At 49.0% G+C, this 18,355-nt stretch overlaps 1 protein-coding gene and 1 non-coding gene across 4 annotated transcripts in view; both read left to right on the forward strand.

Moving 5' to 3' along the window:
- Positions 1-18,355, forward strand: part of UBTD1 (ubiquitin domain containing 1) — a 59,476-nt gene that overhangs the window by 27,149 nt on the left and 13,972 nt on the right. The gene's annotated exons all lie outside the window — the stretch shown is intronic.
- Positions 9,056-9,159, forward strand: LOC128582943 (small nucleolar RNA U13). Its single transcript, XR_008379351.1, has one exon. It is a non-coding gene; the product is annotated as a small nucleolar RNA U13 (small nucleolar RNA).

Here is an 18,355-nt window from a genome sequence, read left to right on the forward strand (position 1 = left end):
AGGGAAGAAGCATTGGTCTCTATGGGCTCCTGAGGCTGAAAGACATGGCCACCCTTGTCTCTTACCTAAGTAGGAGCTGGAGTCAGTAAGATGCCCCTCACCTCCCGGGCCTGCCCCTTCCCCATTTCTCTTGTACTTCCCCATTGCCCAGTGATGGCCAGCAAGATGAGTGGGAGGAGACCTGTGAGGCAGGGCTAGGGTGAATGTGTGTGCATTTGGATGTATTCCTAGCCCTTCCCAGCAGCAGAAGCCGGCTTCCACCCTGACCACAGTGCTCAGGTACTTGTGAGTTCCTCAAAGCTTTTGTCCTGGTTTGCACACCTCCTTCCTCTTGTCTCCTCTGCTGACGCATCTTAGTGAGTTGCCTGGGAACTTGCTGACCCTTGGAGGCACCAGGAAAGGATTTTGAGGACAGGGACTTAGGTCCCACTGGTGCTGCACTCTTCCTGGGAAGCAAGTGTGTTCCTTAGTGGGAGGCTGCTGTATTGAAGAGGCCTAATGTCACAGTATCTTAAAGAATGAGGAGTTTATTTTTCTGGCTCACGTAATGGCCCTGATGTCCCCAGTGTGAACAAAACAGGTGAGCAGGCTGCTTGTGGCATCTGGGATCTAGTTCCTTTGAAGTTGCTGCTTGATCATGGGATGGGATATTGTGGTCTCCATGGTCAAAGTTGGTCTGTAGCCATTTCTAGATTCCAGCCAGTGTTGTGGGGGAGAAAGGGTTGAGGAGGTGTGCCCACTGTCCTTAGGCCCAGGTCATCTGTGAGCTCACACTCCACTGGCAGAAACGCAGTTAGCTGACCTCTCTGGCTATACATGAGGCTGGGAAGTGTAGCTTGCTTGGGCTATTGTGTGCCCACGAGGAAGGGGAGAATGGATTTGGGTAGACAACTTCCATTCTCACTACGGAAGACAAACGAGTATTTTCATTGGTATGTGCTTGAGGGAAGAATGCTTCCAGCCAGATATGTGTCAGGGCTTTTTGGCAACTTGCACCTATGTCCCCTCCTTGGCAAACATCTGTGTGCCAGACTCTGTGCTACTCCAACTTGGAGAATCAGCAGCTGAGTAAGGCAATTTCTGCCTTTTAGCAACTCGCAGTATAGTCTATGAAAACCAGATAGTCTGTAAGTGCCAAAAATAGAGATTCTCTTTTGTCGTGTGCTGGGCCCTGCAGATACAGAGCCCGGGACCTTCATATAATCACAGTCCTGTGCACTAGAAAATGGAAATGATGTTCCAGGAATAGGTCTGGCTGGGGGAACAGGAGGGCTTCACAGAAGAGGTGACATTTGAGCTGGGCACATGAAAGTATTCAATTTCAATAGGCAGAGGAGGGGAATCTTCAAGAGAGAAAACCATCAGCAAAACCATGGAGACGTAGAGGTTGGTGGAGGGTGGTGGCTCTTGTGTATTTTGAGCATGGTGGAAGGGAGGAAGAGAACACATGGCCAGGTGTCTGTGGGGCTCATTCTTCCCTCCATGTGACCTCTGTACCCATTTCCTTGTTAGAGGCCTTCCAGGGTCACCCTTTCTAAAATTGTGTCCATTCTCATCACTTTATTTTTAGCATTACACATATAAATACCTGATACACTCCAGATCGACTTACGCGTTATCTGTTTCTCCTGCTAGAACATGAACCTCCAGGAGAGCAAGGACTTTGTTTTGTGTGGGCTAACAGTAGGTACTCAGATATTTGTTCAATGAATAAACAGGTGCATGGGGATGTGCACTGAAGATATTTTTGGAAAGTCTTAGAGTGCTAAGGAGTTTGGCTTTTATTTTGTAGGGTGTAGGGAGCCATGGAAAGTTTTTGAGCAGGGCAGTAACATTGTCGCTGTTAACAAGGCTCTTGGCCACAGTGAGGAAGACAGTTTGGAGCAGGGAGAGAGTGCCCCTTCCCCAGCCCTGGCCAAGCTCCAAAGCAACTTGCGCTGCAGGCTGACATACTATTTGTGTGGTCTGGAAACCTATTCCTGGGCACAGTCCTTTTGTTTGGGACCAAGCAGAGGATTTGGTCTCTGGCAGGTCTTTGTCCCTGAGAGTCTAACGAGCACTCTTGTGCACTGCTGGTGGAAGTGAAATTGATAGTCTTTCTGGAAAGCAATTTGGCAAAAGGTACCAAGAACCTTAAAAATATCCTTACTCTTTGACCTAGAAATTCCACAAGGGCTTTATCATAGGGAACCACACTGAAATGTGTGTGATGCTTTATGTACAAAGTTGGAAACGATCTATGTGTGACTCAAGTACTCCTCATCTTCATCTCCACTGAAATTCTGTCTGCCACATAATAGACATGCAATAAAATCTGAGTGTAGTCCCTCCTGTAATGCAGCAGCCCCCTAACTGGGCTCCCTGCCTTCAGTCTAGACTCCTTATATCCACCCTGCACGTGGATTCCAGAGTGAGTGATCAAAAATGCCCATCCTGCCTCTGCTTCACCTCTTCAGAGGCTCTCCCACCCTTAGGTGATAACCCTCAAGTGTGTCACTGGTCCAGGGCCCTCCCTGACCCACTCTCCCTCCCCTTCCACTTCATTCATCACCTTCTGCCTTATATGGTCTACCCAGTAGTACTGCTGGCTGCTCACCGAACCCTACTTACCTGTTTCCTCTGCCTGGGGAGCCCAGCCCCACTAATCCCTTGCCTGGCTAACCCTGGATCATCCTTTAAGACCTAGAGCAGACTTTAGGATCTTCCACAGACTGGGTGAGAACTCATCTCCAGTATTCCCATGATTCCTGTGTATACTGCTTTCCTTGGCATACGTGCATTGGTTTCTAACTATCTCCCGACATGCTGTGACCTTGAGAGCCTGTCTTACTGACTTCACGGCCCTGTTTTCTAGCATGGGGCCTGGTGCGTACTAGAAACTCAGTACATGTTTCTTGCATGAAAGAATGAAGAATGATACAAGCCTTCTGTTATGAAGAAATGCATCCTATACAATGCCCAGCACATAGTGTGCAATAAATATTTATCTGATGATTCTATATGAAGTACAAACAACAGGATTTTTGTGGGTTTTCTTTTTTTTTTTTTTTTTGAGACAGAGTCTCACTCTGTTGCCCTGGGTAGAGTGCTGTGGCATCATAGCTCACAGCAACCTCAAACTCTTAGGCTCAAGTGATCCTTTTGCCTTAGCCTCTCAAGTATCTGGGACTATAGGCACCTGCCACAACACCTGGCTATTTTTAGAGTTGGGGTCTCACTCTTGCTCAGCTGGTCTCGAACTCGTGAGTTCAGGTAATCCACCTGCCTTGGCCTCCCAGAGTGTTAGAATTACAGGTATGAGCCACTGCACTCGGCCCAACAACAGGATTTTTGAAATGTCTTATTTATTCTGGACTTTTTGTACTTCCTGAGTCAATCTCTAGGAGTAGAACCTGGGAAAGGGGCACAGGTGAATCCAACAAGCAGCAAGGGTGAGAATCACTAGTCTGGCAGCTGGCTTCAGATTAAAATAGCAGACATCATAATGGTTGATATTTGTACATACCTTATGATCCCAGCAATATGTATCCTAATTGAGAAGAGCAAAATGAAAATACCTTGACATTATTGCTGGTCATTTCAGGGTGATGGGATATGGTTTACTTTTTTTTTTTTAATTATGTACTTTTTCATCGTTGAGCATATATTATCTTTTAAGCAACATAAAAAGTAAGAGAAGTTGGCTTGGCACCCATAGCACAGTGGTTATGGCACCAGCCACATACACCAAGGCTGGAGAGTTCGAACCTGGCCAGGGCCAGCTAAACAACAATGACTACTGCAACAAAAAACAGGTGTTGTGGCGGGCACCTGTAGTCCCAGCTACTTGGGAGGCTGAGGCAAGAGAATCACTTAAGCCCAAGAGTTGGAGGTTGCTGTGAGCCATGATGCCATGGCACTCTACCAAGGGGGACATAATGAGACTCTGTCTCAAATAAATAAATAAATAAATAAATAATAAGAGAAGTAGTTAGACAAGGGACTCTTGGTTGTACTTGGCATTGCCAGGTTGTGGGGCCAGTCCCTGGTTGTAGGCCTGGGCTGATTCTGGGCATCTAGGGGTGGGGAACCTGTGGCCTCTGGTTTCAAGATTGTTCTTTCTTAGGCACCAAAGGAGGCAAGAAAGGCCCCCCCCCCATTTTTAACAAAGTAATTCATCCTGTGACGTTTGGATTTGGTTGAGGGACCTCAGTTGGGGATCTGGAGGGCCACATGTGGGCTTGAGACCTCAGGTTCCCCACCCTGATCTGGACCTTGAAAACTGTGATAGATAATTCCTAGACCTAGAGCAGGCTGCCTTCCGGTTCCCATGTGCCCAGCTGAGGGGGGAGCATGAGGAGAGTGACAGATCCTGCTGTGATGGGATTTTGCCAAGAATTCATCACCACAAGGTTATCTCCAAATGGGTTCCAGAGCAGAAGAGTGGCCTGGGGCATGATGGGGAGTGGGACCACAGACCAGGAACTGAGGCCATTGTGATACTGGGGGCTGGGTAGGCAGGAAGGACAGGGGAACAGTGAGGGTTAGAAAGGTGTGCCAGCTGGGGAGCAGATAGTGGGGGACTAGCTGGGTTGGGGAAAGCAGCCAGACAGAGGGAGGCCCCAGAGATAAGGCACTGGCAGCCTGCAATCTCTTGGCTCTGGAGCAACCAAGCAGCTGGAGTGCTCCGCAGGGGGACATGTTTGCTTATTTGCTGTTTCATGCCATCTTCCAAAGCCTTTCCTGAGTATTTTTCCCTATATATTCCCCAGTCAAGGTGGGCTTCTTTCCTCCTCCTTGAAAGTGCAATCGGTTTTTGTTCATGCCTCTTATGGCCGTCATCGCTTTCTGATTTTCTGTTCTTGTTTCTGGTGTCTCAGGCCCTTCTTTAGGGCAGGATGGAGTCTTGTTCATCTTTGTGGTCCTCATGGGCCAGTGCAGTGCAGTCAGGGTCTAGGGAATCCACTTTCCCAACTGGGAAGGTCAGGGCCTAGTGCTGGAGCAGAGAGGACTCTGTTCCTGGCCTTGTGGCTGGCTCCTGCCTGGAGCTTCCCTGGGTCACCACGGCGACAAGATGTTCACTTGCAAGCAAATAGCATCTCTGTACAGAGCTGCCAGCCTCAGCAGTTCTTGACCTCCAGCTGAGCTGAAACTGAGAGGATGCCTTTTCACCAGCTGGGAGCTGAGCCCATAAGGGCTCCTTCCCTGTCCCTTTGGTTACTGCTGAAACACATCTCTCCTGCTGCCCAGGTTTGCCACCTTCTCCCCCACGCCCTGCATTGCCAGAACCTGTCTTTTTGTATGGACAGGAGTTGCATACATACACACAACACCAGCTGCATCCTGTCTGCAAGGGAGCCTTCCTTCCAAGTCCTTGTTTTCCTGGGTTTCAGCACCCCAGGAGGCTGCCTTCCTCCTCACCCCCCAGGGGCAATAAAGGAGATTTCTCCTGTCTGGCCTCAGGCTGGTAGAGCACACCTGAGAGAATGAGGCCTGACCTGTCTGCCTTGCCCCTTCATACTGCCCAAGTCTGACTCAGCTCTTGTTGGCCACAAGATCATAAGCCCTCATCAGACTAGTCTCAGGAAGGGCAGGTGATGAAGGCCACTGCCCCAGGCCAGCCAGGCAGGACGAGCTATGATCTTTCCTAGCCACCAGCTGTCTGCCTGCCTCCCCCTGAGACAAAAGCCTATGGACACTCCTTAGGGTTCTGCTGGCTTCTGCCTTTTTGCAGGTCTCCTCTTGGTGCCCTTTCCCACTGTCCCCTCACCTCCTTCCTAGGACACTGAGCTGTCCCACCTCCCATATGGTCCCCTCTTTGGTTCATTCTCTCAGCTTTTTTTGAGCACCTGCTGTGTGCCAGGCACCAGCCTGAGCCCTGCCCTCACAGCTTATTTGTGGTGCAACTTACATAAAGTGGCTTAAGTGTGAGCTCTATTTAATGATCCAAGACAGCTGGAAACAGGCTTTCCTTAGAAGTGCCTTAGGGGAGGAGACTCTGGGAGGCCCAGCTGAACTGTCTCAGCTTTATCATGACAAGGATCTTTTATTACCTTTCCCTGTAAGCCTCAAGATTTTCTACCATACCACATTTTAAAAAAATTTAAAGAGAGTGCATACATATACCCAGAGTCCTTACTCTTCAAAAAAAAGTCAATACACACACTAATATATACCCTAGAGAGTAAAAGGCCCATCACCTCACCCCTCATGTAGAGAGACTGGTGTGTCTTCCTCCAGATTGTTTTCCTTGCAGATGCTAATACTATGTTTACAACCTTGGGCTCATTTCTAGCTTCAAGTCTTCTTGGGAGTCACACAGCCTCCAGGGGCCACCATCTGACCCCTGGCATTTTCTCCAGCCCAGGTATAGAGTTCATAGTCCTTCCAGACGCCTGCTAAGGTGAGCCAGATCGGCATCTAACACCCCCTGTTGAAAGCCCTGTTTGGCAGGGATAGGGTGTGGGTGGCCTTTCCTCCCCCCAAAGAGGAAAGCTTGAGTTGGCAGTGGGGAGGTCTCACCTGAATTCTGGAGACCAGGACCTCTGGGCTTTTCTGTCCCTTCTCTCTCTCTCTGACCATCTCTCTCATCTCCTCTGTTCCTGCTCTATCTCCTAGCCTTGAGAAACTGAGTCACAGAAGCATCATCACCACCCAGGTTGACCAAAGCATCTTTTCTGAGCTGGCCTCTGTCATCAGCTCAGGGTGAGCCACTGGTTTTCATAGCTAATCAGAAGGCTTCACTGACACTTAGGTCCTAGCATTTTTCATTTTTAAAATTAATCTATCACTACATGTAGTTGGAGAGAAATTCTTTTGAAACCTCGGGGTGGGGGGAGTCGTAAAAGGTCTTTGTCATGACAAGGTTGGGAGTTGTTATTTAGTCCCATGGTGATGGCACAGCTGGTCAGAATAGGAACTTGTCAGCTGGGGCAAAGAAGACTCAAAAAGAGGAAAGCAGAACAATTGTGTGAGTGCCCAGCTAGAGTTTGATTTAGGATTCACCCTTGCTCAGCACACTGCAGACTCATATTCAGATATCTTTGTAGCCTGACTACTTTATCAATGAGCAGTGAAGACCAGTGTTTAGCGGGAGCCCAGCGTTGGACCACGAGCCAAGATCCTCCCCTTGGCAGGACCCCATCAGGCCTTACAGGATCCAGGCCAGCTCGTGGGGCCTCAGTTGGTCTTGCTGGCCTGCACTTGCCATCCAGCCTGACTCCAGGGCTTTGCTTCTTCTGTACCTTCCATTTGGAATGCCTCCCTCTTCCTCACCTCTTTGAAGGCCAAGCTTAATGTCATACCTCCTCCAGGAAGTCTCCCCAGATTATGCTCCTTCCATCTGTGATTCCCTATAGCCTGCTGAACCTGCTGAATTTTTTTTTTTTTTTTTTAGAGGCAGAGTTTCACTTTGTCACCCTGGGTAGAGTGCCATGGCGTCACAGCTCACAGCAACCTCCAACTCCTGGGCTTAGGTGATTCTCTAGCCTCAGCCTCCTGAGTAGCTGGGACTAGAGGTGCCCACCACAACGCCTGGCTATTTTTTGTTGCAGTTTGGCCCAGGCCGGGCTCGAACCCGCCACCATAGGTATATGGGGCTGGTGCCCTACCCAGGGAGCCACAGGCACCACCCAGCCTTCTGAATCTCTTCTATGCCATCTCCAGTTTGTCTGGTGGGGCAGTGGTGGAGTCATTCATTTATTCATTCACTCATTCATTCAACTAATACAGAGGACTCTTATCTGTGTAAGGTGCCAGGTACAACTGTAAAGGAATGACCAGGGCCCTGTCTTGGAGGGGCTAACGTTCTAATGATGGGTGGGGTGGAAGACAGAAAAGTGAAGAAACGATGGCAGAATTGGGATAAACGTTACTTAGAATGGGGACTGCAGTGAGGAATGGAGGAGCCCTTCTTAGGTCACCAAGGCAGGCTTCTCTAAGGAGGTGCTCTTTAAGCTTTGAGACACACTTAAGGTAATTAAAATGTCACCCACATTTTCTTGGCCCCTTGAGTGCCTGGCAGGATCTTGAACACAGTGAGTGCTCAGGAATTATGTGTTGAAATTAATCTGGGCCATGACCCTTTTGTCTGGGCCTGAGCACCCTGGGAGCTGGTAATCATCACCCTCTCGACTTAGGGCTCCCTAGTCCCACCCCCAGCTGTCATTTGAACACAGAGAATTGGGTTACGTTGGGGGTGGCACAGCAGGGGTTGCTCCCAGGCCAAGTCATTGAGCACCACCAGGGTAGGAAACCTAGAGAACAGGAGCTGACAACCTCCACATCACCCAGGCTCTGCCCATGACTGCTCCTCTGGCATCTGGATCCTTGATCAGGAATGCTGCACCTCCCCTACACCATCATCATCCAGAGAGAAACTGAAGCCCAGAGCTTGCACGCTGCCTCTTACTCTAGCAGTGGCAGAGGCCAAAGTACAACAGGCCACTGCATGGGGAGGGTGAGGTGGGAAGTCTGAAAAGAGGAAGGAAGGTGAGGCTTGTTCCCACTTGGGCCCTCCCAGCCACCCTCTCCAGTTGCTTGGGGCCTGTTTATTTCCTTGTCACATAGGGTCAGAGCTGGAAGTGACCTTAGGGATGATATAGCCCAGCTCCCTCCCACCCATGGCAATGCCTGAGTGAGGCCAGGTCTGTCAGGGTGTTCACTCCCAGCACTTTCCACAGACCTCCACTCTAGGATGCCCCGCTTTGCCTGCTTGGTTTTTTTGGGGGTGGGGGGGTGAGACAGAGTCTCAAGATGTCTCCCTAGGTAGAGTGCCATGGTGTCACAGCTCACAGCAACCTCAACAGCCTCCCAAGTAGCTGGGACTACAGGTGCCCTCCACAACACCCGCCTATTTTTTCATTGTAGCCGTCATTGTTGTTTGGCAGGCTAGGACTGGATTCGAACCCAACAGCTCCGGTGTATGTGTCTGGCACCCTAGCCGCTTGAGCTACAAGTGCCGAGCCCTGCTTTTTTTTTCTCTCTCTCTTTTTTATTTACATGTATTATTTATTTATTGTACATTTGTATATATTTTTAAATATACCACAGGGTAACACATTACAAGAATTTCCTGATCCTTTTGTAGTTCATAAGCGTGATGATTGGGGTTTCATGCGCATGCGTGAGATGCGCCTCCCACAAATCTTTTAGCGATGTTGGCACATTACCCGTCTGACATTAAAAAAAAGAAAAAAAAAAAGAATTTCCTAAATTACACATTCAAATATATTTGAAATAGGGAGCATGAACATAACAGATTAGAAAACCAAAAAGGATTGTCATACATCATTTGTTTGATTCAGTCCCACCCCAACAATGATACATGCTTGTCTGGACATCCACTGCGCCTGGCACTGGTAGATGACCAGTGAACATTTTATGAATGAGAGTGTGAGTGATCTGAGCAGTTTCTTCTTTAACAGCATCTCTGTAGGTTTTATTAGAGTCTCTCTTTTCTGGCTCTAAAAGCATTTTTTTTTTTTTTTTGTACAGACAGAGTCTCACTGTACCATCCTCCGGTAGAGTGCCATGACGCCACACGGCTCACAGCAACCTCTAACTCTTGGGCTTAGGCGATTCTCTTGCCTCAGCCTCCCAAGCAGCTGGGACTACTGGTGCCTGCCACAACTCCGGCTATTTTTTTGTTGCAGTTTGGCTGGGGCTGGGTTTGAACCCACCACCCTCTGCATATGGGGCCGGTGCCCTACTCACTGAGCCACAGGCACCACCCGGTTCTAAAAGCATTTTTTGCAGGCTGTCTGGTAGTCCTTCTCTGTGTGTGTGTGTGTGTATACTTTGTTTCACATATTGTCGGCCTTGAAGTTTTGAGAAGTGGCTTGTAAGTATTTTGACGGCTGGGGTCGCCTTAGCATCTTTGCAGCCCTGAGGAGCACTGAACAGGTCTTTCCACAGGATGGACGGGAGCTGAGTCTTACAACCAGATAGGGCCTAGATGAGGGGCCCAGGGGGAAGAACTGCCCCAGATCTCATGGTGCTTTTGGACCATGTCAGGCAGTACTCCTGCTGTCCTGTGCCTGAGATGTCCCAGTTCAGAGCTGAATTGGGTGCTGCCTAGGAGGTGAAGGCCATCTGAATGCATAGGTGGCTTTCCAAGAGGCCGGGGGTTTCATGGAGGTGTCCGGAGGGATGCACATGTGAGTGGATTGCCCTCCTCCTGCCCAGAACACTTACTTTTACCTGCCCCAGGTGGTAGAGCCTTTTGAAAGTCTTCCCTCTTTTTTTTTTAAGAATTTTGCTGTTTATGGCTCGGCTCCTGTAGCACGGTGGTTACAGTGCCAGCCACATGCACTGAGGGTGGCAGGTTCAAACTGGCCTGGGCCAACTAAACAATGACAACTGCAACAACAACAAAAATAGCAGGCATTGTGGCAGGTGCCTGTAGTCCCAGCTACTTGAGAGGCTGAGGCAAGAGAATCGCCTAAGCCCAAGAGTTTGAAGTTGCTGTGAGCTGTGACACTACTGCACTCTATTGAGTGCAACATAGTGAGACTTTGTCTCCAAAAAAAAAAAAAGGAATTTTGCTGTTTAAAATAAAGTGTGAGATGGGTGATCCTAGCAGTCTGGGAGGCTGAGGCAGGTGGATTGCCTGACTTCATGGGTTCAAGATCAGCCTGAGCAAGAACAAGACCCTGTCTCTAAAAACACCCAGCGTTGTGACAGGCACCTGTAGTACAAGCTACTCTGGAGGCTGAGGCAAGAGAATCACTTGAGCCTAGGAGTTTGAGGTTGCTGTGAGCTATGACTACATGACACTCTTTTTTTTTTTTTTTTTGGCCAGGGCTGGGTTTAAACCCACCACCTCCGGCATATGGGGCCAGTGCCCTACCCCTTTGAGCCACAGGCACCGCCTACACGACACTCTCGACAAAATAAGACTTTGTCTCAAAAAAAAGTGTGAGACTGGTTGTTACACTCACTCAAACTCAGCCTTGTTTGCCCACCTCCTCAGACTTTTCTGTGGGGAGTGGGGAGGAGGCCTGTATGGGGGGCTCTGGGGCTGGATGAGGATACCCTCTCCCTGTGTATGGGGTCCTGCCTTGGCTAGAGGCTGGGATGTGCTGTGCAGGAGTGGAGGCCCTGCCTTTTGCCTGCTTCTCCACACAGCTGGCCAAGGCCAGCTCCTAGAGGCTGTTCTGCCACTGTTAGCGCCCTTCCTTCTAGATCCACCTCAGGCACTGCCAAAATAAATAGCTTGGGTGCCTGAGGGCCTCTGAGGCTCTGCTACACAACCACCCCCTGAGGGCTGGGTGCAACCTGAGCCTCTGGCCATTTCCACCCCCTCTCCTGTGGGGCTGCCACTTCCCATCTGGAACCTTCTGTGAGGAAGGGAAGGGGTGTGGCACAACCAGGTTGGGGGCACTGCTTCTCCTCTAAAGAGGGAGCAGGAGGCTGTTCACTAAGGCCTCGTTTTATTAAAACTTGTTATAGGTTTTTTACTTTATATTTTGTAGGAACATCAAATAACTCAGCTAGATGTATACAGAATAGATAATAAGTGCTGGAAATGAAATGATGGATAGAAATGAAATTAGGCATAAAGAAGTTCATTCATTGATTCATCTTAGAAATCCTTCCTAGTGCCCATGTGTTGAGTGCTTCCTACCTATCAGGCCTTACACTCAGGAGGGGCAGTATCTTGTGGGGGTCAGGATGGAGGTTTCAGAGCCAGCCTGTCACTAGCTTGTGGGCTCTGGGTTAGATGATTTAATACATATTAAGTGCTTAGAAGAGTTCCTGGCATATGAAAAACACTTAATAAATGTTAACAGTTATCATTAAGGTCTTGGTTATTACCATAGCATTCATTGTAATCCTATAAGCTAGTTACTGTTGTTATCCCCATTTTCCAGATGGAGAAACAGGTTCTCAAAAGTTATATAACATGCTCAAGTCATGTAAGGAAGTGTCAGAGTCAGGTTCTATCTCAGATCTAGAGCTGAGGCTTTTGGCAACCCAGTGGCCCTGCGTATCTGGCTTCAGGCTAAAGTCTGGGCGTCCAGACACCAACACTGAGGAGACTAGGTGCTGTCTTGAGGAGCTCACAGCTTGGGCTAGAGGCACCATGTGGGTTTGAGCCAAGCCAGGGTGGGTAGGCGGCAGGACTGGTCAGTAGTGTCCCAGCTAAGCCTTTCCTCCTGGGAGCAGAGCTGCGTCTGTACCTGCCTGCTGTACATGTCCACCAAGGGTTCTTCTCACCAGGGAATCCGCAGGCAGGACAGGGTCTAGAATAGGCAGTAGGCTGGGAGCGAGAGGATTGAGCACCATTCACTGGGTTCCTGCCTTGCTTTGAAGTCCCTGAACCTTATGTCCTCATGTTTAAAAGGGGGGTGACAATACTTGCCACAAAGGGTTGTGGTACAGATTAAGTGAAATGAAGTATGTAAAAAAAAGTCTTTATATTCCCAAAACTAGTATTTATACTTGATGGCTCCCGTTTGGAGCCCCCCTTTGTGGTAACCTACTCCCACCATGGTACTAGGTTACAGAGTGTCTTGTTTCAGCCTCATAGCAGTCCTTCCAACTGGATTTTTCATTGCTCCCATTTTATGGATGTGGAAACAAGTCCAGAGGTTCAGCTGCTCCAGGTTACACCTGTAGGGGGAATGAAGTTGACAGTCAGACCCAGATCCTCTCTGATTCCAAAGTCACCCCTCTGTGTCCCAAGTCCTCTTGAGTTGTCTCCCCTCCCACCCCTCATTAAGAGGTTTCTGAAACAGCCGTGGGTGTGGCTGTCAGGGAGCCAAGCCGAGCGAGAGGCTTCACCCAGGCTAGCCACCCAGGCCTGGAAGTTGGTGGTGGGCAGGATACCAGAGGGATGGAGGAATGGAGGGAGGGCTTTACCTGCCCGTGCCCCCAATTGTGGCGGGAGGAGAGGGCTCCCCTCCCGGCTGGTCTGGCAAGTCAGTTTTGTGGGCCTGTGAGTCACACAAGCGCTATGAGTCAGACTTTTCCCTTCTTCATGCCCAGAGCACTTGGGGAGGGGCTGAGGGGGGGTTCTTAGGAAATAAGACCTCCCTCTCTGCTCTTCCACTCATCCCTCTTGCTTTGGAGCTGCTCATTTTCTACCAGAGGGCTGTGGCTTGGCCCTGGAGGAAGAGGCCTTCCTGACCCTACAGAAGAGGGTGTCTGTGTGCTGGTCACACTGGGCACAAAAGATCAGGCCCCAGGCTGAATAAAGTCAAGAGGTGGGAGGGGTTAAGAGGCCTTCCTTGTTAACAAGGCCCATGCCTTTGGCTGCTTGGCTTGCCCACTCCTCTCTATAAAGGGGACATTTTCCTGTGGGCAGTATAATAGGTTTGCCCACAGGAAGGTGTCCCCTGGGCCATTCCCTTCTTGCCTTTTGACCAGCCTGGCTATAAGCCTTAAAAGGGCTGACCAGATGGTCAGCCTCAGGCAAGTATAGAGGTTCTCCCTGAGTACCCCCTGCCAGACCCTCTCAGAGGACTAATTAAATCCAGTGAAGCAGCCAGCCAGCTGGGCAGCCTGGTTTCAAACCAGTGGTTCTCAGCCCTGGCCATGTATGGGAATCACCTGGAGAGCTTTTAAACTCTTCTGATGCTCAGGCCCTACGTCAGAGCAAGGAAATCAAAATCCCTGGGGGTGGGCCTCAGATAGCTTGTTTTTGATGAACCACACCGATAGCCTTTCCTGAGCCTGCCCTCTAGGAGTTGGCAGTCAAGTTTCAAGGACAGTACAGTACACAGGGACACTGTGTGTAATGGTGTGGGTCACCAGACCCTGAATGTTAGAAGAGAGGTATTGGGGGGCCCTGGTGGGAAGAGGGCTCAGTCCTGTATCATGACCAGGCAACACTTGGGAAGGAAACCAGGAAGGATGCTGGCCTGACAGAGCTGGTGAGTCATGGGCTGTAGAGGAAGAAGAGGAAGAGATGAGTCAGGCACAGCTGCCTGCAAGGCCCAAGCCTGGCTTTGGAGGAGGTGTTGATCCGTAAACCAATGTTCTGGGTCCTGAGCTGTGGCACACAAAGAAGCTGGTGAGCTCTTGAAAAGACGGGATTCCAGATCTCAGGAATGTCAGACATTTTGTACCTCACACAGAATCTCCCTGGACCATTTTGAAGTCTGTTTAGAGCACATAGAGTGACATTCAAGTTGGCAGATGTGGTTGGGGTTGGGGCAGAAGCCCCATTCCCCTGGTCAGTGTATCAAGATGGTTTCCATCCATCAAGATGGAAACTGGCCCAGGTGTTCTGACTCCAGGTTCACCCCACGGTACAGACCTGAAAGGAAGTGGCTTAGAGCTTGTTGCTGGGGTGTGGATTAAATGAATAATAGGATTTGAGAGAATTGGGAGGCACAACCCCCAAAAAATTTAAGGGGGTCTTCTCTAGCTCTAGCTGCAATAGTTGTGGGCAAACTTGCTACATGTTGGTTGTGGAACAGAGCGAGTATGCTGGGATAAAGGATGCAGGAGCTCAGGGAGGCTTGGTGGTGGGCAGTCCCCCCCGGGCTGTTAGGTTAGTTAGGTTAGTTGAGAGGAGGGTGAATGAAATGGTAAAGGAAATGGAGAAATAGTAGGAGGAAATAAGGATCTTGCTGTACATCATCTGTACTGAAGAGATTGTAACTTGTTCCATGTTATTCCAGAGAACAGAGATGATGGATTTCAGTTCAAAATAGCAATGTTAATATTAAAAACACATGATTACAGTTGACTCTTGAACAAATTGTGGCTAGGGGCACCAACCTTCATACAGTCCAAAATCCACATATAACTTATTTATTTTTGAGACAGGGTCTCTCTCTGTCACCTGAGCTAGAGTACAATGGCACAATCATAGCTCACTGCAACCTCAAATTCCTAGGCTCAAGCAATCCTCTTGTCTCAGCCTCCCTAGTAGCTAGGACAACAGGTGTGTGCCCCCATGTCCAGCTAATTTTTCTAGTTTTAGTAGAGACAAAGGTCTTGCTCTTGCTTAGATTAGTCTAGAACTTAAGGGATCCTGGCTGGGCCTCCCAGAGTGCTAGGATCACAGGTAAGAGCCACTGCACACAGCCCACATATATCTTTAGATCTCCCAGAAACATAGCTATTAATAGTCTACTTGGATCAGAAGTCTTAGCAATAATAGTTGATTAACACATAGTTTGTATGTTACACGTATTATAATGTATTTTTATAACAAAATAAGCTAGAGAAAAATGTTATTAAGAAAATCCTAAGGGGGTGGCGCCTGTGGCTCAGGAGGTAGGGCGCCGGTCCCATATGCCGGAGGTGGCGGGTTCAAACCCAGCCCTGGCCAAAAAAAAAAAAAAAAGAAAATCCTAAGAGGCTGGGTGTGGTGGCTTACACCTGTAACCCCAACACTCTGGAAGGCTGAGGAGGGAGGATCCCTTGAGCTCAGCAGTTTGAGACCAGCCTGAGCAAGAGTGAGACCCCATCTCTAATGAAAGCAGAAAAAGATTAGCCAAATGTGGTGGTGCATGTTTGTAGTCCCAGCTACTTGGGGATGCTAAAGCAGGAGGATCCCTTGAGCTTAGGAATTTGAGGTTGCTGTGAGCTAGGCTGAGGCCATGGCACTCTAGTCCAGACAACAAAGCAAGACTTGGTCTCCAAAAAAAAAAGAAAAAAGATGGGCGGCGCCTGTGGCTCAGTGAGTAGGACGCCAGCCCCATATGCCGAGGGTGGCGGGTTCAAACCCAGCCCCAGCCAAACTGCAACCAAAAAATAGCCGGGCGTTGTGGCGGGCGCCTGTAGTCCCAGCTGCTTGGGAGGCTGAGGCAAGAGAATCGCGTAAGCCCAAGAGTTAAGAGGTTGCTGTGAGCCATGTGACGCCACGGCACTCTACCGAGGGCGGTACAGTGAGACTCTGTCTCTACAAAAAAAAAAAAAAAGAAAAGAAAAAGAAAGAAAGAAAGAAAAAATCATAAGGAAAAGAAAATATGATTACCATTTATTAAGTGGAAGTGGATCATCATAAAGGTCTTTCTTCATCCTTGTTGTCTTCACATTGAGTAGGCTGAGGAGGAAGAGGATGGGTCTTGCTGTCTCAGGGTGGCAGAGGGATGGAAATCCTCTTGTAAGCAGACCTGCATAGTTCAAACCCATGTTTGTCAAGGGTCAACTGTACAATGATAGTAATAAGTGCTACTGTGTAGCAAGTATGGTTTTGTGTGTGTGTGTGTGTCTTCAGATTAAGGAAGCAAGAGCCTGGTTGGGGCTTGGTGCTAAGACATCACCTGGGGTGCTAGGTTAGTTGATTTATTATGTATAATCTTCTTGATTATATTTGTGTGTGTTAGAATCTTCAGTCCCCCCAACCTCTCCAAAAGGCAGGACTGTAACCTGGAAGAGACTAGAAAGCTTAAGATGTTGCCTAAGATCACTTAGCTAATTAATTAATGATGGAGCTGATGTTCAAGCCCAGGTCTGTCTGACTCCAAAACCTGTAGCTTCAGCTTTTATGTGTCTCTATTCTAGATTCATCTAGCAATGAAACAGGCTTCCTCACAAGTGCACAGAGGCTGAATTGCCCCCCAACGGTTTTGCATGGGTGGGAAGTTAGTCTCCCTCAGTCTTGAGCTGGGGCCTGGGTCTGTGCGTATGTCAAGCCCACAGGAGACCTGGGTATGAGTCAGGTACAGACAACCAGCCCAGGTGTTCTGGGCAGACCCAGTGCTCAGACTCACTCATCTCTAGTGGGAACCAGAAGCCCAGCCAGAATTGTTGCTTCTCCACTCTGGCTTCTACTGCATGTTTTACTTGCTGCTTTTTCATTGGCATTATCTGTCATCTCTGACAGAGTCTGCAACTCCTGACATTTTCACATTCTAGTCATAACTCAGCTTTCACTGATGGTGGAGTGGTTGGGTAGAAAGGATTTGCCAACCACACACACACACACACACACACACACACATACTTGAGAAGCATTTGTAGGGTCTGGAGCAAGTGATGTCACCTGTTAGGCTAATTTTTCTCATCTGAAATAAAATGGCTACTGCAGATGACTTTAAGGTCACTCCCAGGTTCAGGTCTCTGCCATACTCTGGGGACATACCCCATGGAGTGGTGCATGTCTGAGTGATGTGCTGTGGCAGTTGACACCCAGTGGGACAGAGTCCTGGTATCTAAAGTCAGGTCTTGCCATTTGGCCCTGGGGCACCTGGCTGCCATGCCTGGTAGTCATTGGGTCGCCCTCCATGCCATCAGGGAGGGACAGTGGCAGAGAAGACCTGCCTCCTCTCCCTGGAGTCCTGAGGTAGCAAGGGGAGAAGCCAGATACAAGAGACTTTCCTAGCAGCCTCTGGGAAGTTCCTGTTTTATTTATTAGCTGCCATTTTCCCTCTTCTGCCCCAGGAAAAGTGCTGACCCTACACTGTGCAGCCAGCAGAGGGAGGTGGGCCTCTGTCAGGCCCACTCTTTGTCCCTGCCTGACTTCATTTAACCCCTGCCTTCTCCTGCACTGCAAGGTAAAGACCAAGAGTTCACTACAGCAGGAGTTTTGGAATTTTTCAGAATCACAGCAACTTTATAGAGAAAAAAGATGGTAACCTTTAAATGCATACTGGTAATAAGCATTACTAATTTGGCTTGACTGTAGCTACTGTCCTTTCAGCACTAAGCAGAGTGGTGCCATTTAATCCTTCCAGCAATCCTGAAGTGGGAGTTATGGCATTTTTTTTTTTTTTTTTGTGGTTTTTTTGGCCGGGGCTGGGTTTGAACCCACCACCTCTGGCATATGGGACCGGCGCCCTACTCCTTGAGCTACAGGTGCCGCCCAGTTATGGCATTTTTTTACAGATGGGAACACTGAGGCTTAGGATGATGAGGTCATCCGTCCACATTAATGACAGTATCAGCTGCCAGAGAGAACCCCTCACTGTCCATCTCTGAAGCCCATGTGTAAGCAGCCAGATTGCAGAAAGAGGCTCCAGTGTCTCTTTCCTCATAATTATCTGTAATCTAGGCTGCTAGCAAACACGTGTGATCAAGTTCCCTTCTAGAGCTGCTAACACTGGAGCTGTTCATGTCCAGGCCAGGACTGTGGTTGTACATGGGAACAAACACGTCAGCACATGGTGAAGATGAGAATGTGCTCACTGTAAGAAAGGAGCGTAGTAGGAACTTAAGAATTGCAGTCCTTTCCCAAACACCTGATGTTTAACCCTGCTTGTGGACTGCAGTATTCTCTCCAAACCAGCCTCAGAAAAAGGCTGTTAATCATAGGCAGGTTAGAACCCTAGTTAGACCCTGAGGATTTAGGGATTCTGTTTGTAGTTGAGATTAGATAGGCCAGTTTTCCCTGAGGAAGTGAGTCTGGGGAAGTCTGGTCAGTGCCCAGCTCTGGGACGCACCCCCTAGCCTGGCCTGGTCCTGCTGGGAGCTGTGG

This window comes from Nycticebus coucang, chromosome 3 (assembly GCF_027406575.1).
Source record: "Nycticebus coucang isolate mNycCou1 chromosome 3, mNycCou1.pri, whole genome shotgun sequence".
Classification (NCBI taxonomy): Eukaryota; Metazoa; Chordata; class Mammalia; order Primates; family Lorisidae; genus Nycticebus; species Nycticebus coucang.